General features: G+C 36.9%; 1 protein-coding gene across 1 annotated transcript in view; it reads left to right on the plus strand.

Moving 5' to 3' along the window:
• Window positions 1–27,202, plus strand: part of SLIT3 (slit guidance ligand 3) — an 805,773-nt gene that overhangs the window by 479,800 nt on the left and 298,771 nt on the right. The gene's annotated exons all lie outside the window — the stretch shown is intronic.

The raw sequence follows: 27,202 nt of genomic DNA on the forward strand, positions 1-27,202 counted from the left end.
GGAGTTTAGCTAGAATGGAGTTTATAGCACTAAAGAAATTGTCAGCAGTTTTCTTGTTTGTTGTCTATTTTGAGTACTGCCCTCCAGCACCCATCCTTTGTTCTAGTTGAAATACTAAAGCAAGGTATTTATTTGCAGTGATCAGGATATCTGAAGCAAAGATACTGATTAAAAAGCATCTATAGCCTCACAGGACTCACTGCATCCTATATAAGGAATAGGCAGTGTATGTGCATTGCTATAATACATTGCATTTATATGGTGGTAGCAGAGAGGTCTTGGAGCCAGGAAGACCTACATTCCAGTCTCCCCTTCTGACATCTTACCTATGATCCTTCCTGTACAAGTCACTTAAGCTCTCACTGCTCTAGGCCTTCTCTCAGAGTCTTTGTTGCAGAGAAGACAGAGACTTCCATTGGTGGGAGGATTTTTTTAATATTTGGAATTTCCAGTGAATTCAGTGAAATCACCTGTATGGTCCCTATCCCTTCATATAATGCAAGGCACTTATAATAATTATAATAACATTAGCATTTACTTAAGCACTTTTTAATTTTAATATTTTTTTTCCAATTGCAGGCAAAGATAGTTTTCAGCATTCATCTTCTTGAAGCTTTTGGGTTCCACATCTCCCCTTCCCTCCCTAATCCTCATGGCAGTGAACCAATCTGGTAAAAGTTGTACATATGCAATCATGTTTAACATATTTCAATATTAGTTATGTGAAAGAGGAATTAGAACTAAGGGAGGGGAAATCACAAGAAAGAATCAACATAAAAGAAATTTTTAAAAATGAACATAAAATATTTTGCAAAGCTCTTTTATTTATATTAAAAGTAGAGAAAGTAGGTACTATTATCCTCAATTTGTAGTGAAGAAACTGAGTCAGTGACTTTCCCAGGACCACATAGATATTAAATGTCCAAGCTGAAATTTGAACTTGCGTGTTCTATTCACTGCACCATCTACTTTCTCTTATGATATGCTCCCTCTGTATTATCCCATGGAAGTTTTAGGTATAACAAGTATCACTGAAGTTTTCTTAGGGAAACCCCAAGATTTCTATGCAATGTTCTCCAGAATTTACTTAGTATAAACCCTGGGCTCTATTTTGGTACCTCAGTAACTAAATTTATCTTCTCCCTTAGCTCTCCAGACTCTTCTCTCTCTTTCCCTGGCCTCCCACTTTGATCTTTTAGGTGTCTTCACCACTTATAGAATGTGTCTTTAGGACTTGCTAGCTGTATGAATAATGTGGGTTTTAATGGAAGACCTCAGCATGGGTTAGAATTTAATATAAAATTTAGATGCTCCTATCATAAGTGAGAATGGCAGATCAGAGTTAAACATCAGATTCATCCGCTTAGGAGCCAGCATGGGCCCCCTGAATTGATAACATTCACTCTATACTTCATACAATATTAATTACTGCAGAGTCTGGGCATGCAATGTTGATGAAGGGGCTTCAGTAATTCTCATATCTCTCAAGTGTCCACGTGGGTCTCAAAACCAGAAGGCATCCTCCCCCCACCCAAAACGCACACATAAAAAGTGACCTAGCCCAGTCCCAAATTTAATAGAGGTCACCCTAGAAAAATGAATGACTGAAAAAAAAGAAATGAGGAGTTTTCAAACTTAATAGCATACAGGAAAAGGAGAAGCAAATCAGATTTTAGACAAATCCCTAGAGATTCAGAAAGAATACAAACAGCAATAATGAGAAACAAACAAGCAAAAAAGTCAACTCAACACTAAAATAGCTTTTTATGTATTTCCAGAAATTCAGGTAAACTAATTTTGAATGAGTGCCCATAAGATATAATGAAGAAAATGCTAGATTTTGAGTCAGAGAATCCTAACACTGTCATTGACTATCTGTGTGACCTTGGTCAAATTATTTAACCTCTTTGGAATGTAAGTGTTCTCATCTATAAAATGAGGGAATTGGACTGGATGACCTCTAAACTCCATTCTGACCCTAGTATTCTGGCCCTATAATGCTGTCCCCCTATAATCATCCAATCTCCTGTGGGTTGGTTTACTCTAATATGGGATTATTCTATTTCGCCTGCTCTAAGAATATCCCCATGATTCATGTCCTAAGCAAATCTTCAATTTATTGAACTTATTAACAAATAAAATAAACAGCCTACCTGAAAGGTCAGGATTTGATATCTCATAGATTTATTTGGGAAATGGCTTGATGTGCCCCATCTAGTGTACATTCACATTTACATTTTCAGGATGAAATAGCCATTTTTTCTTTTTTTTGTATTTAGTAATATGTTTGATGGCTGCAAAAAAAGGACAGAGAGTAAAGAAATATGAAGACTTTATTTGATTCCTTTAAAAAAATGATTGGATAAAAATTCTTGATAATCATTTGTACCCAGAAGACTGTAGTTTTCTTTCTTGGCTATCAGTATTGTCACTCTGGTATAAAGAATGCTAAGTATATTCAAAGATATCCCCTTTCTAATTATTGGTTAAGGGCAGCTGGAAATCCCATCAAGCCTTGTCTTTCTGGGAAGTCATCATACTCTTTAAGGGACCATAGCCATTTGTTGTACACGTGTGTATAGATATCATCCAGCAATGTTCCATCATTTAATTTTTCTTACCTATGTGGCATTTAAACTTTTTAAGATGAAGAAAAGTAGAAAAGAGCATAGAAGAGACATTTAATAACATAACTCATTATTATATGCTTCTACCTCTTAATATCTGTGCCATTCATTTGACATTTATTTGTTTTGGAATGGTCTTTCCATTAGTGGGTGTATTTCACCTTCCCCAATAGATTACAAATTCCTATATGAAGAGAAGAAGAGAGGAAAAGATGGACGAGGCTTTTCATGTTGGCCTTCCAGGGTCAAACAAACAGCTAGAAAGAGGAGTTGGAAAGGGGGCCAATTGGAAATAAGGGAAAATATCATAACATCAGAGCTTTCCAAAAGAGGTTTGGGCTAAAGCAAGAGGTGGTAAATTCCTCATTGTTGGAGTTCTTCAAAAGAAGATTTGGGTTTGGTTTGGTTTGTTTTTTGCAGAGGAAATTCTTGTTAGGGTATGAGCTGAATGATGTCTTATAAGGAAACAATACAACTCTTCTTCTTTTAAAAAAAAATATATTGTTTTTTTCATAACTCAGATGTTCTTCTCTAGCCTTTGCAAGAAGTCATATCTTTTTAAGCAAAGAATTTTTTATGATTAAAAATAAAGGGGGGGGGGAAATCAGCAAAATTGATTCCTATACTGATATTATACTGATATATAGTATTCCACATTGGTTCCATCTCTATCTCCTTCCCTAATTACTGGAAAGGAGTGAGGACAGAGGATGTCTTCTCAAGTTTTTATGTGGGGCCAAACTTTTTCTTTATAATTTTAGAACATTCATTTTAATTTTTTTGTGACAGGTATTTTTCCACTTTCATTGTTATAATTATTGTGTGTGTGTATATGTATATCTATGTAGATATATGTTTTCATAGATCTGCTTGCTCCACTTTGCTTCTGTTCATATAGGTCTTTCCACACTTCTCTATAGAGAGAAATTCTTAATTTCTGTGATTCTCTGACTGCTTTGTGCTAGTTTGTCTTCTCTAAGCATCTAGCACAGTTCATTATACACAGTAGGAGTTAAATAAATGTTGATTAATGTGTAATAAACCTTGGATGATTGGGATGAAGGACAATTTGAATCACATTTCAGTAATAGCATCCTTAATTATTGCAATTATTGAAAACTAGGATTTGGAGTCTTAAAAGCAACATCACTGGTTTATTTGAACTGCTATTACTGCTACTTTTATAAGAGTTATCTTTTAATTGACTGCCTTCCCTACATCCTCTTTTATATTTCCACTAGCCTCTTCTCTGCATGCTTTGTCCTCTTTCCTGTGTTGCCTGCTTCTGTATTTTCTAAGCTCTGATCCCCACATGAAGTGGAAAGGAGGTAGCATTTTCCCATTTTTCCTATCTAAGGTGTCTGTAATGGTTATGGATAGATCGACTCTTTCATTCTAGACAAAACCAGTGTTTTAGCTTTTTTTTTGGTTTTTTTTCAACTTCTAGGGTCAGAAAATGAACCAGAGGGCACAGTAACAAAAAAACCAACTCTGCCTTATAAATAGGATGATAATTGGTTCTTGCACTCTTAGAGTAGGCAGTTAAGACAAGAAAGAGAGGCAAAGAGAATGAAATAAATGGAACTGGAAAGAAAAAGGAACTCTCCCAGTGTCTGCTGCTTAGTAGAGATCAGGACCTAGAAAGATCATTATCTACTAATCATCATAATTTGCTATTGTTTTGTAGTCAGATATGCTCTTTACCTCTTTTTTTGTTGTTGTTATGTTTTTGCAAGGCAAATGGCGTTAAGTGGCTTGCCCAAGGCAACACAGCTAGGTAATTATTAAGTGTCTGAGACTGGATTTGAACCCAGGTACTCCTGACTCCAGGGTGGGTGCTTTATCCACTGCGCCACCTAGGCGCCACCTAGCTGCCCCCTCTTTACCTCTTGATATGTAGTTAAAACTCACAGACATACCTGGAATATTGCCCACATTAGTTCATAACAATAGCTTTCACTTAGTGAGTACTTTTTGGTGTCAAACTGTTCCATGTACATTATCTCATTTCCAGGGTTACCATTATTAATGTTCTTATTTCCATTTTTCAGATTACTGAAGCCCAGAGAGGTTGTGACTTTCTAACCATCACATAGCTACTCCGTAACCTAAACTGGAAGCTGAAACCTGATTTCCAGGACAGTGATTCTTGCTCATTTGCAATGTAGATTTGCTGGGAAATTTTGCTAAAAGGATACTTATGATAAGTGTTTATCTGCCTACTTTTTAGCAGGAATGATTTTTCCTTCTTTTCCTCTTACTATAGGTGTTTTCTGCATGGAAATAATGAATCTTTGCCTTTGTAATATACCAGCTGCATGACCTTGGTCAAGTCATTTACTACCTCATTGCCCAGGCAATTCTAAGTTACAGGAGAGTGGCTATTCTATAGTAGAAGAAGAGAATATCAAAGGTCCACATCAAAACTTCCAGATTTGAAATGATTATTAATAACCAATGATTTGGGGAGATCCAGAATTTCCCCTCATTTTGTATTCTTATTTTGAAGCTCAGTCTCTGAAGAACATTGCATCTGCTTTCTCCTCAATCTTGTTCAACCCAACCCAATCATACAAGTTATTTAATATAAGATGGGCTAAATTTATTGTGTTCTACACACAGAGGTATGAGTAGAGATAAATTCTTGATTGGATTGTCCAAAGCTGGGCTATTTAGAACTAAATGACATAATAAAAGTTATATTTTCCCCAGCCCCTCATTTGAATAGGCCTACTTCTGATTCTAATATTCATTTTCTCTCATTACTTGTCAACCAATCAGTTGATTGCCACCCTAAGAAACACTCACTCTTCCAAGGACATTCTGAGCCCACCACCATGAGAGGTCTTTGCTGTTCGAGAGTGTCATTGCCCCTTTTATTAATAAAATTATTAATTATCCAGAATGTATATCTCATGAATCTTTTAAACATCACAGATTGAGTCAGGAATTTTTTCATTTGAAAATGCTTTCTGATATATTATAATAGACCATTATATTTAGTATGCATATAGCTATAGACTAGTATATAATCATATACAGGCAGAGAATAGAACATTTGGCATTGTGCTATTAGAAGGCCACATGGAAAGTCTTACCATTTATTACTTCAACATGCTGTAGTCTTGCTTGATAGTTAATTTTCCCCTTCTGGGGACATTTTCTCTTTCTGAAGGACACAATAGTTTAGAAGATCTTTGCAGTGACCCCATGCTTTCCTTCTCCCTACCTCCTCAAACTTTCCATTTTGTGCTTAGAAGGTGGGTGTGAATCTGGCCAGGCCCCCTTTTGAGTCTTCCCTCCAACATATACAGGGGCTGTTGATTTCCTGTTGACATGTAATGGGATCTGGGCTCCTAATGGGATCATGCTGCTTTTGTTGGAATCATTTTGACCCATTTTACTAACTTAATGTCCATGTGGTACTCTAGATTCAGCATCCTCAATTTCATAGAGGAAAACGATTATAACTACAGGACACTTTAGTGGAGTCGACTGTTTTCATTGTCTGAAATTTGTTTTGAGTTTTTTTTTCCCCTCAGTTGCCAGATAAATATAAACAGATTTGTTCCTCTAATGTTTGCCATCTTAGGAAGAAAATTCTATAAACAAAAATCAGACACAAACACAAAAGATATTTCAAAGACACTCACAGGTCTGGTGAGGCAGCGAGGGGATTAGTCTTCTGTAGCTGTACGCTGGGAGTGGAGAACAGACTGTCTGGTGTGGTAGTGCCCAAGACCTCTTTTCCCTTTGGTCTTTCTCACAAGGATACATTGAAACTCTATACTTCCCTATTTATGAAAACAGCATGAAAGTTAAAAAAAAGACTTTATTATGGCCAGGAGTCATAGGCATATTTGGGCCAGAGAAGCTTTTTTTTATATTTGTTCACATAATTGTAATGTTTCATTGACAGGCACAGTTAGGAAGAAAGGAAGAAGGGCCCCATATTAAACAATCAATATGCATTTGATAAGTGCCTACAACTTGTCAGATAACTGTGCTAGTGATGAGATACAAAGACAAAAATAAAACATTTCTGTCTCTATTTTATAAAATAAAACATTGCTGTCTCTATAAGATACAGATAGAGACTAAACCTATATAATTTCATTCTGAATGGGAATTTCTGAATGAGGACACTTTTTTTTAACAATTACTAAGATTAAGGGAGATATCAATGGTCATAAAGAAAGTATGGGTCAGGGTGACTAGGTTGCACAGTGGATAGAGCACCGGCCCTGGAGTCAGGAGTACCTGAGTTCAAATCCAGCCTCAGACACTTAATAATTACCTAGCTGTGTGGCCTTGGGCAAGCCACTTAACCCCATTGCCTTTAAAAAAAAAAAAGAAAGAAAGATGAGATTTGAACTCAAATCTTCCTGATTCAAGGCCAAAAGATCTATCCACTAACCCCCACACTGTTTCTCATGCAGAAATAAATTTGAGGTAATTTTGATAATGAATATCTACCATATGCTTAGCATTACCTAAGGAGTCATAGAGATAATATAAGAATCAGGAAACAGAATGACCTCAGGGCCAGTCTTATGAAGGTAGAATTACATAACTTTTAGCTACCTTACAGTTCATCTAGGAAGCCCTGAATTTTAAAGATGGAAATATTGAGACCTAAAGGAAATGACTTGCCCAAGGTCAATTCGTAAGCTAGTGCCTATACCAGGATTAGAACCCAGGGTTCCTAACTCCCAGTGTAGTATTGTTCCTTCCCAAAACATTTGAATCTGGAATATGATGTTCAAATACCCAAATTCATTAATGATCTCAGCTATTTGGATGATGCTTCCAATAGCACAAATTGCAAACTATTCATATCACTGATTCTTTGTGACTTTGGTCAATATTTTTCTGGAAGTAAGGCAGCTAGGTAATCTAATAGATAAAGCAGGAATTTATAGTCAGGTAGACTTGAGTTTGATTCCTTCCTCAGATACTTAGGACCTGTTTGACTCTGGACAAGTCTCTATTTCTTTATCTGTTAAAGGAAAATAAAGTTGTTGTTATTATTCAGATTTGTCCAATTTTTTATGACCCCATTTGGGGTTTTCTTGGCAAAAATACTGGAGCGATTTGTCATTTCTTTCTCCAGTTCATTTTGCAGACAAGGAAACTGAGGCAGGATTAAGTTATACAGCTAATAACTGTCTAAAGCTGAATTTGAATGAGTCTTCCTGAGTCCAGTGCTCCATCCATTCTTCTACTTAGCTGCCCCAATAATAGCATCTTCTTACACGTTCATTGTAAGGGTCTATATATACATATTATATATATATATATATATATATATACATTATATACATATACATATGTATACCTTAAAGGGCTTTATAAAAATTATTATTATCATTAAATTTATCAGTTCATCAAGTATAGACCATAGTCCCCCATGCTGAAACCACTCTCCCTTTCTACTGACCAAACATACCAGTGAAGGATTTGGGTAATCTACTTGTCATTCATTCCTCTCTATGTGACCTACCCATCTTTTCTATCATCCATTTTCTGATGACATCTTTTACTTCTATTCTTCAAAGTCTTTTATTTGTTATCGCTTGTGGCCTTCTCACTCCCACAGTGCATCGTTCCTGCCAGTCATTCCCTCTGTGTGCAATCCATTTGTAAATCTTGAGTCCTTGTAGGGTTCTATGCCTGGCAACCATTGAAAAACACTGACAAAATATTGGTGTTAAAAAGATGAATCTTGGTTTCAGCGAGAGACTTGGGTTCAAGAAGGGCAAGATAACAAAAAAAAAAAAAGAATTATGCTATAATGGAATAGGTCACAGGTTCATGGATCATGAGCCCATAGTTTATAGGATCATCAGTTTAGAACTGGATGGGGACCTTCGAGGTCAACTAGACCAAATTCCTCATCTTACAGGTCAGGAACCTAAGGCCCCCAGAGATTAAGTACTTTATCCCAGCTCACACAGGTAACTAGTCATAAAACTGGGATGTGAGCTCAAGCACTCTGAATCCAAATTCAGCTCTCTTTGTTCTGTGCAATGATAGGAGTAAGATCCATAGAAATCCATACCATCAATGAATTCTAGTTTAGAGCAGGAAAAAAGGAATGGTGGAAGCTGTCTAGACTGATTTTCCTCATTTTACAAATGAGAAAAACTGAGACCAGACTAGGCTAGGCTGTGATTTGCCCAAAGTCACATAGGCAGTAAGCATCCAGGCAGAGTATGAATGCAGGTCCTCTGGCTGTTGAGAATAATTAAAATAAGCCTCCATGAAGGATATGGGATTTGAACTCACTCTGTCTTCTAGCCCAGCTTCCTATGAAGTTATCATCTAATGGCAAGTTGAACAATTACCCAGTTTGTTCAGGCAGAATAATAACAACCAGGGAAGGAAAAAAAAAGTAGTCCTGAACAACCTGGGTTAACCATGTACATTGTTCACAATCACCATGTCATCTTTTACACTCTCCAGTTCTTACCCATGCAGACACTGGCTGCATATTAATTACTTCTTGCAGAGTTTCCCCGGTGGGTAATTGGCACAGCTCCCATCCCAGGCACCATCTGCTAAGGGTGCTCCCTGTTTGGGAAAGGGATCTCCTTAGTGGCTGATACATGAATGGCCCTGTGGGAAGCCTGGAAGCGATTAGTCTTAAACACTCCCTCCCTGATGGAGGAGAATCATCTATTTGCTACAGCTCCTGAAACCAGATTGCACATGAACTCATTTTGGCAAAAGGATGTTAGGGATGTTACCTGCCTCCTGGGACAGGAAGGCTATGTATGGCATGAAAGCCCAGCCATGTGAAACAGGGCTCTTTCTGGCACCATTTAGAATCTTATTTTTTAACCATCTCCTCTTCCATCCCCCCCCCCCACACTCATACACAAAAGAGAGATGAAACAGGGAAAGAGTGGGACAAATAGGGAGGGTGAGGGAGCTGAGCAATGCATAGGATAGTTCCAAGTACATAGTAATAGACACTCAACAAATATTTAATGGATAAATAGTGACCTCACCAAATCTAGCCCCATTTGTCTCTGCCATTCTGTCCTGCACATCATCCCAAAATGATTCCTGCTAAGCCACAAATTTCATAATAACATTCCTCTCCTCAAAAATCTTCTGTGGCTCCACGGGGTCTATGAGGTTAAGTTCAAATTCTTTATCCTAGCATTTGAAGCCTTCCATCTGATGCCCAATCTCCTCTTCTAACCTTATCTCCTCTAAATCTTCTAATCCAGGCAAACTAATATCTTCCTTGTCCTCTGAATATACCCTCCATGTTTCCATCACTTTCCTTCTCTGTGCCCATCTTTTTGACTCTTTCAGGGACTAGCTCAAATCTTATCATCTTAATTAAGTTATCTATTAACTCATCTCATAATAACTTCTCTTCTCTTCTCTTCTCTTCTCTTCTCTTCTCTTCTCTTCTCTTCTCTTCTCCTCTCGATGGGGGAAGAGATGGAATTCCATACTACTTACTGTCTGTGTTGGCAATTACTACCTTTTTATTTTCCCAGATAAAAATGACCTTAAAAGCAGGGAGCTCATCTTAAATGTATGGACATAAAATAACAATAACCAATCTTCATTTATACATGATATAATTTCACTAACCTATAAGGTGCATACTGAAAGTATTACTATCCCATTTTGCAGATGAGGAAATTAGGTCTCAAAAGGAGTATGTGACACACCCATGGATACAAAACTAGTGTAAGAGGTGAAACCCTCTTTACTGCAGGATGCCCCTCTTCTCTTCTTTTTCTTCCTCTGTGCCCTTCCCTTCATATGGAACCACATGTCCTCTCTCTCTCTCTCTCTCTCTCTCTCTCTGCCCCACTAGAGAGGGAATGAAATAAGATAAGGAGATGTGCTAGCCTGAACTGGAGAAACTGAACTCATTGAGAGATCTTGCTGAAATGGAGAGGTAATGTTTGCACCCTTCAAACCCAACCCCATCCCCCCCCCAAATCTTAACTTTTCTGTAAAATGACAAGAAACACCAGTCTGATTTCCTTTCATCTCTTTTCAGCTGCTTTTGTCTCAAAAAAAAAAAAACCATGATGTCATCTTGCTGTGTTCTCTTGGCATGCTGTGAATATTTGAAATTGCAAATTGAGAATCTGAACATCAGAAGGGATTCCTTTTTTAAAAAAGGTTACTTAAAGTAATAGAAAGAAACCTGGATTAGAAATGTGGGACCTGAATTCAAATTCCAACTACAATGCTTCTCAGCTATATTTCTTTATGCAAACAGTTTCACCATTCTGAGACTCATTTCTCCTCATCTGTAAAATGGGAATAATAATACATATGTCACATGGATCACAGAGCTGCAAGGATTGCAGACTATAGAAGTGGAAATCATTAAAGTGATTAATAAACTGAAGGTATTCTAGAAATGGGAACTGTTATTGTTTCCAAGGGTCAGACAGAAAAAGAAGGCTAAAGCAGTGTTCTTTGTTCACTTTTCTCACTCCTACATTACCCAAAAGAATGCTTCAGAGCCTATAGAGGGCATGTTGATAGAACCTGTAAGGAGAATGTTTAAAGACCATCTCTGACTTCTTGGCAGGCTGAGTGATTATGTCTGGGAAGCTACTAAAACAGATGTGGCAAAGGAAAACTCCCTAAGTCATTCTAGCCTCTAGTCCACCCCTGCTCTTCCCATAGGATTACATATGATAACCCACTTGCCATAAAGCTGATTGGATGCAAATTGATGTTTTAATTAGCTGGCTTAATGAGACAGTGCCCACTTGGAACATTCTGTGAGACCAGAGTAAAATCTGGTTTCTGTTACCTGCTGTCTGCTCGTATCTATCATGTTACTGTTAAGGACCAGATGATTCAAATCTTCCCAACTTTCAGATTGTTTATTCTAAAAAATGAAATGTCCAATGAGAAGCAATCTAAACCTTCCTCACTTTTAAAAGGGGGGTAGGGGTGGGGAGAAGCTAAGCCTAGCCCTGGTGGACTCTGAGGTACTTCACCATGGGCAATTTTTCTTATCTAACAGCTGTTATTGGCTCTGGAGAGTCTGATCTATGCCTCTGTTCGTTCCCACTGTGTGTTGCCAGTAACAAGGAAGAGATTAAGGTCCCCAGGGGTGTCTCCTGACAGGGACTTTGAGGGCAATTAGACCACTGCTGTTTTCCTGCTGCTCCTGGATGTTGAACCTGGGATTTGGAAGAGGAGGCATGGCTCTGGGAGATCCCACTAGGCTTTGCAAGCTATTTAGCAGACTTGAAGTGTTTATCCCTTGAAATAGGACATGTCATCTTGGAATGGGACTGAAAACCCAGAAGTTATTACCCAGGAGGTCCATCCCTCATGGTACCCAGTACCCTAGAACCAGAGCACAAAAATTCAGCCAGACAGCGTGCTTGATGGATCTTCTCTGTGAAACCTCCTGGCTGGGGAGATTTGAAAATTAAGACTCAGCCACTTTGGAAAGCTAAGCAAGACTGAGACTTAGCGTCTTAGAAACCCCAGTTCCTACAAAGGGTTCACTGCCTGGTTATGAATGGAAATGGGCTAACTGCCCCAGCCATGGCTCAGTAGTCAAATGTATCAGGTATTACCAGTGGTTAGGATTAAGGTAAGAAATATGCCCCAATACACAGACTCTACAGCTAGATCAACCACTTCTCTGACAAATGAGAGTGTGGTTATAGGTGAGCTGAGAAAAGGCCCCTGCTCAGCCATGGAAAAGCTTCACTTTAATCTTCATTGAGGAAGCTAAGGCTCAAGCATGTGGTCAGAGGAGCTGGAAGGGACCCTTAGGGATTATTTAAACCAGAGCTGTCAAACTCTCAGGAAAGACAGCAAAACTCCTGAGTCTGAATCAGATTACAAGTATTTATAAAGTATGATCAAATTCATTAATCCTCACAGTCACCTTGTGAGGTAGAGGCTATTATTATTTATTACCATTTTACAGTTGAGAAAACTGAGGCAGATAGGTTGAGTGACTTGCCCAGGGTCATACTACTAATAGGTGTGTGAGTCCAGATTTGAACTCATAAAGATAAGTCTTCCTGACTCCAGGCCTGGTGCTCCACCCACTGCTGCCATCTTACTTCTCATTTAATTAATTGATAGAAATAGATCTGTGGAGAATACATGGGAAAAGATCTGAATGTGGAAAATATCATTACTTTTTCACAGCCCTCTACCTCATGATACAATCTTGCTTACAAATTATGAATATTTTGTAATCTAGGCTACTTCCTAGATTTTTCCCCAAAGGAAAAAAATAAAACCTTGGTTTGAGTGTCAGAAGTTCTGAGTTCTAGCAAAACATGCTGCCATTGATTAAATTGTGACCTTGAGCAAGGTGATCTATTTCTTTGAGCCTGTTTCTTAATCATTAAAATATTGCCCCATCCCCACCCCCAACAAAATCATGGGGTTATTAGGAAGGTAAAATGAAATAACATATTTGAAAGAGTGCTATTTTAAGTGAAGTATCTGAAATATTAATTAGATTCACTAATGGTTATTTAAATGCAGACTGCCAAAGAAAATTATATACTCTCTCCTGAGAGGTCTTTTAAAATAAGATAGGCATCCATCCTTCTATGATGTTCTAGGCATGCATATAATATCAGATGTTCCTTTAAGGGATATGAGGGAATGGAAAGAATTTGGGATTTGTTGTCAGGGTAACTAAGTTTAAAATCCCCTTCTTTTCCTTATCATCTGGGGTCTTGGATAAATCACTTAATTTCTATCAACTTCAGATTCCTCATCTATAAAGGGAGAACAACTGGACTAGATCAGAGGTTATTTAACCTTGTGTTGTGAACCTCTCTAACAGGCGGTGAAGTCTATTTATATCCCCTCTCAAAATAATCTTTTATGCATAAAATAAAATACATTGGAAACTATATTGACCCACAGTTAACAAATTATTTTTTAAAAACTAAGTTTACTGAACCTAGATTAAGAACTTGAGTGATCTTTAAGGTTCAAACCAATTCTTAGAGTCTTTGTTCAAATTTTCTCTGAGTCTCTGTTAGAAGCTAGTTATATTCAATGACTTATATTCACACATTCTTAGCACATGTTCTTAGAGAGGCCAAGATGCTTTACCCTGGAATTAAAATATTACAATTTTTTTGTATTTTATATTTTTTAAATCACTTCAAATCAGTGAAATTAACCTTTCCCCAGAAGAATAGAACTCGGATAATTGAGGTTTCAAAGGAACAGGTTAAAAATTACAAACTACAGTTGAAATTAAACATGTCTTCTTTAAATCTTATCTTGATTATAGGCCTGTGGAAGAGGTACATGCATCTAATTGTGCAGCTCAGTATTTCTTGGTTTATGACGTCCAAAGGCCTCCCAACTCTAATGTTTTATGATGCTTTACATTCTAATTCCCCTTCTGATTCAGTCATTCTACATTCTCTTTTCCAAAATCTCTTTCAGTTCTGACATTCTTGTTGAATATTTCTCAATCTAATATCCTGTGTTCCCATTTGAGAACTTTCTGGAAGCCATCATCAGGAGATGTTTCCCTGGGGGGTCATGTCCTACTAGTTAGCTAATGGAGCTCTGGACTGGAATGAGAGATCTGAATCCTCTTCTAGTTAATATCTTCAAAGGAAGACAAATACACAGTTTATTATTTTTTGCTTTTTCCTCTGTTAGTCAAACTGACCCTTATAGCAAGTGGGTCACCATACTATACGCTTCAATTTGGAGTAACCTGGAAGTTGTCCTTACCTCTACCATTTTCTCTGTTTTCACCCTGATAACCCACAAGGGTCTAAGTCTCTGTTTGCCTGGACAGAGACTGGTTTTAAAAGAAGTAACACGTGATTTTAAATTCAAACTCAGGGATAAATAAGTGAGAAAATCCTTTCCTGAGAAGAAAGAGATAGGAAGTACTGATCTCAGAAGAGGAGCAAAGGGGTTCACCATCAAGGCAAAAAAAAAAAAAAGGAGGTTTAAGACACCCAACTCAATTCCACAAACAAATATTAAGTTTGGCATGCATTCAGGAAAATTCTTTTCTTTTCTTGGCAGCAAGGGGTAGGAGGCAGAGAGTGTACTCTGGAAATGCAGAGTTTGGAAGATTGGCACTTGTAATGCCAGAAGATAAAATGTGGCTTAACCAGCACAATGTGCTCAGCCCAGAAGCCTTAAAACACAAATTGGTCTGAACCTCTCGGCAAGTTTGGATCAGCTTTAGGAGTACCTCATTGTTTGCTGCATTAGAAACAGCAGGAGAGAAGAGAAAGACCCTGGCACAATGAATTCTTTGTGATTTAGAGTGAGGCTTCATTAGTGAAATTGCCTCCTAATGAATAACTCTACTTTCAGCTTTTCTCCCTCAAATTCATTCATCACACAGATGTCAAATTAATCTAGTAAAACTTTACTAAAATATTACTGCCCTCCTCAAAAACCATCTGTGGCTCCATTTTACCCACAGTAAAAGTCCTTTATACAATTTTCCCCATTATTTCTCTAAACAAATTTTCAAATGAAGTAGTATTGTAGAAAGAGCATTGATTAAGAGTTAAAGTAAATTCTAATCCTCTTTCCACTATATACTATGTTTGTGATATTGGACAAATCACTTAACCTTTCTGGGATTCATTTTCCTCATTTCCAAAAGTGAAGGAATTAAATTGGATGATCTTTAAGTTTCCTTGCAACTCTAAATTTTATAATCCTATAATTACTCAATCTTTCCCAAATCCACCATGAGTACTTCATCCCCCATCTTTACGGCTCAGAGTTCAATTCCCTTATAAATGAGTCAGGTACTGACCTGCCACGCAATGTAATTTAAGAGAGTACAAGCAACGGTGTCCTGGTAAAGGTTTAGCCAGAGCCCTCTGAAAATGCAAAAATACACTTTAAACTTTAATTTGCATTATTAACATTTTTTCTTCATCAGTTTCTTAAGTGTAGACAATACAATAAATCAAGCCTTGATTTGTAGTGTTTGATGATTTCCAAGATTTACCTGCTTATCCTGATAATCTAGCCCATTCCTGTTACCAAGCCAAGTCTCACTGTGTCCCCAAATAATAATCTTACCACCTGTCATTTCACCATTAAAAATTTCATCCTTTTGAATATTAAAAAAAATTAAGACTCATTTTTAAAGAATCAGAGGTGAGTTGAGAGCAAGGTTAGTATACAAAATCAGTGTGGTATTTGGGGCTTGTCTGGGAAAAGGAGGAGCTGAAGAAGGTAGAAAAGACACAATCATCTAAAGATAAGAGGGTATCAAAGACCAAGTTCACCCACTTCACAGTCTTGCTGAAAGCGTGACTTGGTTGTAAGTTGTCATTTCTGAAACAACCCACTTAAGGAGGTGTTAATGCATTTCTTCCTTCCTTCCTTCCTCTTCTCAACATCCATAATAGCCTTCTATAATGGTATATATCACACCTTTATTTTAATTAAGCACATCTCTGACAGAAACTTGTAAAAATGTTACCAAGAGATAGATGTGAATTTAGGGTCATATTGTTCCATATATCTTTACTACATAAAGTCTCTTTCATTTCTTCTAGGGTGCCACTGGGGATAGGACGGTGGAAAGGGTCTGGGATTCCTATATTATGATTCTTGCCTATGATTGTTCCCTCTTAGGGAAAGGATTAAGGATTGTTTTGCAAGGACAGGAAGCATGAGAATCTGTATATTTTCTTTTTAAAGTGTTTCTCCATTTACAAGTAAAGACAATTTTTATTACATTCTGTTGTTTTAAATTTTGTGTTCCAAATTCTACCCCTCCCTTCCTTTCTTACCTCCTCCTTGAGATGGTAAGCAATCTGATATGGGCCATATATAATAATATATATTATATATGCATTCTTATAAAATATTTTATCTTAGTCATTTTATGGAAAAAAACCAAAAAGAGGGAAGAAGACAGAAAGGAAGGTAGGAAGGAAGAAAAGAAGGGGAAAGAAGGAAAGAAGAAAGAAAAATAATATACTTTGATCTGTATTTAGAATCCATTAGTTCTTTCTCTGGAAGCAGGATAGCATTTTTCATCATGAATCCTTTGGAATTGTCTTGGATCATTGAATTTCTATGAAAAGCTAAATTATTCACAGTTGATCATTGGGCAATATTGCTGTTACTGTGTACAGTGTTCTGGTTCTGCTCACTTTACTTTGCATCAGTTCATGGAAGTCTTTTTTCTGAAACCATCCTATTTATCATTTCCTATAGCACAGAAATATTCTAATATAATCATGTACCACGACTTGTTCAGCCATTCCCCAATTAATGGACATCCCCTCAATGTCTAATTTATTTGCTGAGTATGTATATTTTCAAGAATGATGGGAAAAAAAGAATATAAGCTTGTTTATCAGAGATAACCACGGATAACCTCCCAGTCCCAACATTATGCAGATGTAAGTCTTGTGTGTCTGTATTTAAATGTTCTAATATGTTAATTACTGCAGTAGGTTGGGGTGGCAGCCAGTATGAAAAGAGCATATAACTTCAAATAACAGGACTTGAGTTTGAATGTCAGCCCTGCCTCTCCTATATGTGACTTTGAACATATCACTTAACCTACATTGGCCTTGATTTTCTCATATGTCACATAAATGAGTTGGGCTAAATGACTTTTGAGATCTCTGCTAGCAATATATTTATGGTCAATAGGATCAGAAAGAAAGGGGAAATCCAGGGAAACTATCTCCAAAACTGAACTGTTGCATGCATTTGCAGTTAGATCACTTAGATTATTTGAGACACCAATGATTTCATTGAAAAAGCACTCCTAACACGAATATATATCATAACCCATTTACACCTTCTCATCTGTGAATTTCATGTTTTTGTTCTTCCTCTCAAATTCATTTTAATTCAACAATTCTACTTGTGCTAATTTCCCTCAGTGGAGTGTAAGCTTGAGGACAGGAATGATTTAATTTCATTTTTGAATCCTGCAGGATTCAAGTGATGAAGGTCTGAACTGGAAAAAAAGATATATTAGGGAAGAGAGAGAGTTAACGAGCCTTAGCAGTTGACAGGATATGATGGGTGAGAGAAAGGAAAGAGTAAAGAAAGTTTCTGAGGTTGCAAAACTGAGTAGTTGGAAGGGTGACAGCTCTCAAAAGAAATCGAGGGAGGTCAGAGGAGAAAAGATAGCAAGTTTTGTTTAGGTATCTTGAGTTTGAGATACCTTTGGGATATCCAGTATAAGACACTTAATAGACAGTTGACAGTACAAGACTGGAATTCAGGAGAGAGCCAGAGGCTGGATATAAATATCTGAGAGGCATCTGCATCAGGGTAATATTTAATATCTAAGGTAGGAAATAGTTATTGTTAGAACTGTGAACTGAATAACCATTCTGAAAAACAATTTATAAATTATCCTAAAAAAGTGAATTAAATGTCCATAGTCTTTAATCCAAGGATTTTGTTTGTAAGTGTATAGTTCAAGAATGTCAAAGATAAAAAATAAATATCTCATATACAATAAAATATTTAGTTAGCACCTTTTGTAGTATTAGAGGATAAGTGTCAATTGGGAAATGACTAAAGATTTTTGATGCATTTTTATAATGTATTATTGATGGATTTTGAGAAAATATGAAGAATACAGAGGAATGTGGGAAGAAACACATTTTGACAGTTACTAAACTAATAGAAGGGAATATCATAGATATCATTTTCCTAGATTTTATTTTTAAGCTTTTATTTTAATGTAAGCAATTGTTTTCACTCCTTTCCACCTCCCCCCCTGCCCTACCATGGGGGAAAAATACCTTTGAAATAAATATGTAAATCAAGCAAACCAAATTCCTGCATGGACTACATAGAAAAATGTTATGTCTCCTTATGTATCTTGAGGCCATCACCTCTACCTCAGGAAATGGATAGAATGCTTCCCCCTGAGCTAGACCCACAGAAAGATGGGAGAATGAACTCTTTCTTCTTTGCATAGGTGGGACACTGTGGGTACTGAAGACTGCATGTTGGCCTCAGTTGATCTGTTGGCAAATTTTGATGAACTGTTCTTTTCCACGTTCTATTTTTATTCTTTGTTATAAAGGATAGCTCTCTCAGGGGAAAGTGAAAAGGCTATATTAAGAAATTAAGGTGAAGTAAAAACAAAAGAGAGCAATTTTAAAAAAAATTAAGTTGACAATAGAATCTATGGTTATTTTTTTTTTTGGCTTTTGCAAGACAGTGGGGTTAAGTGACTTGCCCAAGGTCATACAGCTAGACAGTTATTAAGTGTCTGAGACCACATTTGAACTCAGGTACTCCTGATTCCAGAGCTGGTGCTCTATCTACTGTGCCACCTAGCCACCCCAGAATCCATGGTTATTAATGATACCACCAAGAAATATATTACAGAAAAAAAGAGAAAATAATTCAGGACAAAGCCCTAGGAATAAGTGTCCGTGTATAAAGTTCAAGAGGATAATGAACTTGGATGGGAAACAAATTTATCTTTATTTCAATCTAATTGTTATAATTCTATGTATTTTATTTCATGAATTTTTAAACATCATTCTGAGGATCCATGACACAAAAAAAGTTTTAAAAACACTAGCTCTAAGTTCTTCCTTCTAAATAATATAGACATATTGCCTTCATTGCCTAATTACCACAATAGTTACCCTTGCACTTGTTTACAGTGAGAATACTCTCTAGTCTTGTGGAGTTGGTGGTAAAGGCAGACAGGAACTGAGCTCCTCATCTAATGCCAAGTTATTTCATTATAGAAGAGGAACATAAAATCATTCTTCTATCTTTTTCCCTCCTAGATACCTGATCTAGGGATTAGAAAAGACTTGAAAGGTTCAGGCTAGGCCCATGCATATCCAGATGTTTAATGGATTTCTGATTTCCCCTAGTGGTGGTACTCCCTTTAAATAGTACCTGAAACAAACCATCCATGCCTTCACATTGTGTATGATCCTTAACTATGCTTTCTCCTAAATCTTCCGCTGGGGGTACACTCACTTGACTGGGACCTTCCCCTAGATTTTTAGTCAATTCCTGAACACCAAAGAAATACTCAGACTGTCTATCATTCTCACTGCATGACTGGCCCTCTTCCTTTTCTAGTCATACATCTTTATAATGGTATCCATTCTGCCATTTCTCCCATGCAGTTCTTCATTGGTGATAACTTACAGCCGACTCTTGCCAACCATGCATTTCTCCATTGTCCTTTGAGTGACCTGCAACTTTAATTTTTTGGAGACTACAGTGTTCCATGACTCAGAGTGATACAGTCTCACCAGAAGAATATTGATGTTATGAAGATTTGACTTTGTTTCAGAGAGAAATGCATGGAAGGTCACTCAAAACACTTTAAACAAAACTTCCCCAAAACAAGCTAGACCTCTCTTCTCTTGTTCATTTACCCAACTCATGATCTATGGACAAAGTCTATCTAAAATATATGGATATGGACATATACTTACATTTATAAACACACACACATACCATTGTTCAACTGATTTAGTCCATGTCCGATTCTTCATGGATTTCCTTGACAGAGATACTGGAGTGGTATGCCATTTCCTTTTCTAAGTTATTTTACAGATGAGGAAACTGTGACAAATAAGATTAAGTGACTTGTCCTGGGTCACACAGCTTGTAAGTGTCTAAGGCTACATTTGAACTCAGATCTTCCTGACCCCAGGCCTAGCACTCTTTCTACTGCATCACCTACCTCTTCTTATTATTACTTTTGTAAACTTAGGCAAATAATTTAGCTTCTCTGAGATTCATATATAAGATTCTCAAGTCTTCATATATAATAGGAAAGGGTTGGACTAGATGGCCGCTAAGGGAACTAAGTTCTAAAACCAGGATTGGTTTTTCCTCTGTGACAAACCCGCCTGGATTCCTTTTTTTTTTTAATAATTATAGATCTCTTTTAGAAGACTGTGTTGTGTTCCAAGGCTTGATATAATGAGCACAGTATCCTCTGCAAACAATTTCTGAAGGATCCCTTCATTTATAGGGATTCTATCTTCCATTTGGACTGTATCCTGAATGTTCTCCAAGGCAGTGGTAAACAACTTTGTTGAGTACAGATTTCACTACCTTAAGCCTCACTTGAAATAAAAAATCAGAGTGGTCATCGGAATTATCCCTGATGACATATATTTCAAGGATTCTTTTATAGTTTTTACATATATTTATGTGTTTTATTTATATAGTTTATGTATTATATATATTTTATACAAACATATATTTATTAGAGACACCTTGTCAGAGATTTTCTTTTAAGTTGGTATTTTTTTCACCAAATCAAATGCATATTTAGCAAACATACTAGTGACAGAAAACCAGGACCACTACCAAAACAGAACCATCAACTTAAACCTCAATGACTGTTTCCTCTAGCCACACCCCATGTAGCCCTTCTTATACTTTGCTTTGCAGTTCTTATATGAATACTGTCAGAAATCCTTCCCAACAGGTCAACCCAAACTCCTGGGCATACATTCTTGAATCAAATGAATGATCTTAACAAAACACATGTTAAAGATGTGTCAGATAGTATAGAGGTGATCGAGGTTTTCTGAAGCCCACAAAGTAGAGACCCCATTTGTGGATGTTCATGTCATACAAACTGATAGAATGCAAGTTGTGCTTATAGCAAATAAAATGCAACTCTGAGGATTTTTGCAAGGCAAATAGGGTTAAGTGGCTTGCCCAAGGCCACACAGCTAGGTAATTATTAAAATGTCCGAGACCAGATTTGAACCCAGGTACTCCTGACTCCAAGGCCATTGCTTTATCCACTATGACACCTAGCTGCCCCTTATAAAGGAGTTTTTTTTTAGGTTTTTGCAAGGCAACTGGGGTTAAGTGGCTTGCCCAAGGCCACACAGCTATGAGCTTTAATAAGTTAAAGCAGTTGGAGCTGATTAACCTGGAAAGGGGGCTGACTCAGTGGTGTGCTAGGAAATGGGCAAACAAATAAGAAAATTAAAAACAATCCCTGCCCTCTTGGAGCTTATGATCTAATGGAGAAAGTGGGGGGAGGAGGCAAAGGGCAATAGTTTTAATCAAAACCAAATAGAGCAGTTGGTGGTAAATGAAGAGATAGATAGGATTTTGAGCCTTCTATAAAAGCAGGTTATGGAAAAAAGGTTTTTGCTCCATATTATAGCCCTCCAATCAGAGAGGCAGAAGCAACTGAGAGTTCTAATGAGGTGTGAATACCAAAGCTGAAGCTGTCTCCATGATAATGAGTTTCCTGGTGATAAGCTCAGAGGTGGGGGGAGGGAAAAGGAAGAGATCTTGATAATGCTAAACCTGAAATCAGAAATGAGCAATAGCTAAAAATCAAGTCTTGATTTTTTGTTTAGTTAGAAAATGTTAATGATGCAAATTAAACGTGTGTGTGTGTGTGTGTGTGTGTGTACATACAAAAAGTAGAGTCTGGTTGTTAAATGTTTACCAACACACCCTTCTTTTGCCCTATTGTCATTGCTTGAGTTTGACAAGAATACAATAGAAGACTCAAAGAAGGAAATCATCACCAAACAGTATGCTAATAATAATAAATAAATAGTTGGCATTTACATAGTGCTTTGAGGGTTGCAAAGTGCTTTACATACATTATTTCATATGAGCCTTATGATATTCCTGGGTTGACATGCTATCAATTAACCATATATAATGGATTTTTATGAGGATGCTAATCAGTTTTCCCTGTTTATAGAAAAATAAGATAAGCTAGGCCTGAATTAAAGCAAGAATAAGATCATATAATTTTAGAACTTGAGAAGCCAATACCTCCCCCCCTCTCAAATATCCATCAGAAACAACTTATCTTAGCAAAACAATGGACCCAGACCACTGTATTTGTAGTCTTCTTTGCTAGAGAAAAGAATCAATAGCCATTTGTCCAAAATTGTTTTAACTGTTCACCTTTTCAAAGGCTAAATTCAATGACTAGTCAAGGTGTATATTGGGAAGAGCCCTGGATTTGTCATCAGAAAATTTAGACTCTATACTTAGCTCCATATTGTCAGTGTGATTTCTCAGATGTATATGCATACATATATTTATATATATATAAATATATGTATGTATGTAGATATAGATATAGATTTTTTTAATCTGTAAAATGAGAGGATCTGCCTTGGTGATCTCTAAGGATCCTTCTGACTCCAAATCCTGTGATTTTATGAACTCAAGGTCACTTTCAACTCAAAAATTCTCTGAAGTACATTCAGAAGATTATGGCCCTGCCCTGTCCACAAAAACTAGAGGAAAGGAATAAGTATTTATTAAGTGTTTACTGAGTGCCAGGAACTATGTTAAGCTCTTTACAAATATTATCACATTTGAACTAGCCAAAAAGGACTTATTTCTTCACCTGAGCACAATTAATTGCAAGCAGATGAAAATCTATGTAAACCTAAATTAACTAGAGCAAAAACTTTCTTGTAAAAAGTCTTCTAAAACTCTTCACCTTCTTGTGGTCTCTGATGACTGAGCCAGAGCCATCAGTGACAAGTGATATACGAACTTCTCTTACCAAAGTATGACTAGCCCGAGGGACCCTTTGAATTTCATTTTTTTTTTACACAAGTCAGTTCATCAGACTCTAATGCATATATATATAAGATGAATGCTGCATATAGTCAAGATTTCTCCTCCTATGAGTCTCTCCACACCTTGAATCTTGGACTCTCAAGCCATTTTTAATGCAATCTCATTTTTCTTTCCTGTCATTACCTGATTTCATCTGAAAATCTCTGCATGTGGTTCTCCTTTCCCTTAATTCATTAGTTTTGGCATTGCTGTTTATTATATCATCCTGACATCTGTCTTATATAGCTGCTCTGAGGCAACTAGGATGTTAAAAAAGGATTTAACTCTTAGAGGCTAATGGAAACTCATATTTATGGAGGTGACTTTGGTCTTAAGTAGATCTTTTTCTAGATAGCAGTATATTTGTAATCAAAATGATAATCCACATTCTGATATTCTTTAGCTCATCTGAAGGGAAAGGAACTTATGGGTGATTGAGCTATTTATATATATATATAATATATTCATATTAAGAGAGAAATTTTTACTAGGAGAAGATTCTGTTAGTTTAATAAAGTTCTCACTTTCAGATTTGAGAGGAAAATGTACAGTCAGTCAACAAGAATTTTTTAAATACTCACCTTTGCTAGATACTGTGTTAAACACAGTACAACTTTTTCTTGGGCTCCTCAAAGCAGATATTAGAAGTCTGGGAACTTCTACAACTATTAGGTTGTGTAGGACTGTTTCTTTAAATAATATCAGAGCAATTCTGAAATTTCAGGTGCGACCAATTAATGCAGAAGGCATTAAGAAAGACTCACTTTTAGAGTAAAGTCTAATAAGAATTCAGTTTTTCAGGGTGTGAACAGATTTAAACTCTATTTCTATAATGAAGGGAAGCATCACAGTGGAGTAGTGGAAAATTCAATTCAATTCAGCCCAGTGAATATTTCTTAAGGGTACTCTATGTCCTAGGTACTTAGGATACAAACACAAACAGAAGTTTGTGTCCTCAAGGAATTTATATTCTGCTGAGGGGCAATGTCATGTATAGAGTTGAGTATGTACACAGCAGAAGCAAAATAAATTTCTTGTGAGAAAAGGAGGACTCTTATGTACTTTGGAGAATAAAAGAATGTGAGAGGTAGCACTTGATTTGAGCCTGAAGACTACTATGCATTGTAAGAGATTAAGATGAGGCGGAAGAGCATTTTGAAAATGGAGCACAGCCAGTACAAAAACATGGCAGCAGGAGATGCAGTGTCATATAAGAGGAGCAATAGATGGACTAGTTTGGACAAAACTTAAGGTGCACAAAGAAGACTCATATTTTTCAATAGAAAAATCAGAGAAGTGCTAGACTAGAAAGAGGTAATTTTGAGTTCTTATCAGGTTCCTAATCTGTATCGGGATGGCCTGTTCCACTTCTGGCATCCTGGGAATCAGTATAGTATAGTGAATAGAGTTCTGTTCTTGGAGTTAGGATGACCAAACTTACTATCTGTATGACTCTTACTATCTGTAGGACCCTTAACTTCTTTCAACCTCCTCACATTCCTATTCTGCACAATAATGAAATTAATAGCTTTCTCCTAGGGGTTTTGTAAGTACCAAATGAATTCATGTATATAAAATGCTTTACAAAACCTAAAGCAGTTTAGAAATAGGGGAAATGATTATAATAGACATGAAATCCTAGCTAAATGACACATTAGGGTTTACACACATTTGCCATATATTTTTATAAATTTTATGCATTTGTATTATTTTCCCTGATAGATTATAAACTTTTTGAGGGGAGGATTGTTTCATTTTTTTCTTTGTATTCTCTATATCTAGTACAATATAGCACATAGTAAATGCTTGTTGATTAACTAATCCATGATCATATTCTGCTATAATTGGAAGGAAAGAAACAAGTATTATTAGGGACCAACAGGCAAGAAAGCCTGTCCAGATCAAAGTTACTAGGAATTCCTACTTCTGAAACAGATTGAAAATGAAATTTATGGCATGTAACTTTAAAAGAGGGATTCTTCCTTTTTAATGTCATGGATCCCTTTTATTAGCCTAGTAAATCTTCTATCCAGATACCTTCTCAGAATAATGTTTTAAAATAATGGAAAAAGGGTTAAATTTCAGTTGGAAGTTACTGGAAATATATTTGTGTGTGTGTATATATATATATATATATATATATATATATATATATATATACCAAATATTTTATACATCTATATGAGTATGCATTTTATATATATAATATTATAGATAGATAGATATAGATATAGATATATTATATGTGTGTATATTTCCCCTCTGTCTAAATTCATTGTGTTGAATCATTTTAGTTGTGCCCAACTCCTCATGGTTCAATTTGGGGTTTTCTTAGCAAAGATACTGGAGTGGTTTACTTTCCTTGTCTAACTCATTTTAAAAGAGAAAACTAAGGCAAACATGGTTAAATGACTTGCCCAAGATCATATAGCTAAGTAGGTGTCTGAGGCTGGATTTGAAAAATGAAGATGAGTCTTTCTGATTTCAATCTTGGTCTAATTTCACAAACCTGCAAAAATCAATCCAAAACATCCTCTAGGGAAGTTCCTTTTTTAAAAAATTTTTGTTTATTTAAGGCAATGGGGTTAAGTGACTTGCCCAAGGTCACACAAGGCAATTTCTAAGTGTCTGTGGTCACATTTGAACTCAGGTCCTCCTGACTCCAGTGCTGGTGCTCTATCCACTGACCATCCACCTAGCAGCCTCTAGGGCAGTTCTTAACCTAAGGTTTTACTCCATTCTTCCTCAACCCTTCCACAGTAACAGACAAGAATTCAGACTGTTTTGCATTGGAATAGCTAAGACTTAGAGAGAAGTTGAGTCTTATCCAAAGTCATATAGAAAGTTCCTAAGTAGGAAATAGAGGCAGATTCTGAACCCAGGTGCTCTGACTTAGCCATTGCTCTGTCCATTCCACTACTAGTCTTTTTCCTAACTATAACAATAAAATTCTCTGGTCAAACAACTACTTGTAATCTCCAAACTTTGGACATAGAAGTTTTTCCACTATTAGAGCCTTGAAGGGAACTTCCTGTTCAGAAACCAGAGAGAGCAGAAGGAATTCAGGCATGTATGATACAACCAAGATCACACTTAAGAGTTATGTGGGCCAAGAGCATGGCTAGAGAAAAATCCGTGTTATTCCATCCCTGGACAAACTCTAACCTAACCTCCAATAACCCAAAAGGTACAAATTTTGGATTCTTTGAGATTCTAGCTATCAGAACAGAAATAGCACAGCACACACACACACACACACACACACACACACACACACACCCATACCCATATCCATTATTGTTGGTTTCCCTTGGTTCACCAACTACATTTTACCAAGGTCCCTAGAAAACTCCTATTAGACACATTTTTCCATTTGTCTGCTTTGCTTTTGTACTCGTGACACTGAACATTATTATTCATATCTTCTGACAAGGATTGCAGGGGTATTCCCAGGCGTTCTTGAGGACAGGACAGAAAAATGACATGCAAACCAGGCTATCACTAGTCCAAGGCACCAAGGTGTGTGGAGTCTTATGGTGGTGTCAGCATTCCATCCAGAGCCTGGCTGATTTCTTTGTATGAGAATCTCCCTGAGGGAATAGGTGAGGGAAAAGTAAGCTGGTGTAGGGGAAGGGGGAACAGATCCTTACCTCCTAGCATCTGAAAACTAACAGGAAACTGGCAACCCCATCTGATGAGCTAAGTGGAAAGGGGTTAGGTCCTAAATCAGTTGAATTGATAATGTTTTCATTTTTAAAGGTTAACGGCATTTTTGACACTCCCTTGGCTCCCCAACAATGTCTGCTTAAAAAAAAAGCACTGGGCAAGGAGCCTCCTAAGCACTTCATTTAGGACTGACGTTTATGACTGGTCATTGACCTTGAGATTCCATTAGCGCTAATGAAGGACAATGCGGAATGCATCCTGCATAGAGTATGGGAAGTGATGCACTCAGCCCCCGAAGTGGCCCCCACCCCACTAGCTCCTGGCACAGCTGG

Source organism: Macrotis lagotis, chromosome 1, assembly GCF_037893015.1.
Source record: "Macrotis lagotis isolate mMagLag1 chromosome 1, bilby.v1.9.chrom.fasta, whole genome shotgun sequence".
Lineage (NCBI taxonomy): Eukaryota > Metazoa > Chordata > Mammalia > Peramelemorphia > Peramelidae > Macrotis > Macrotis lagotis.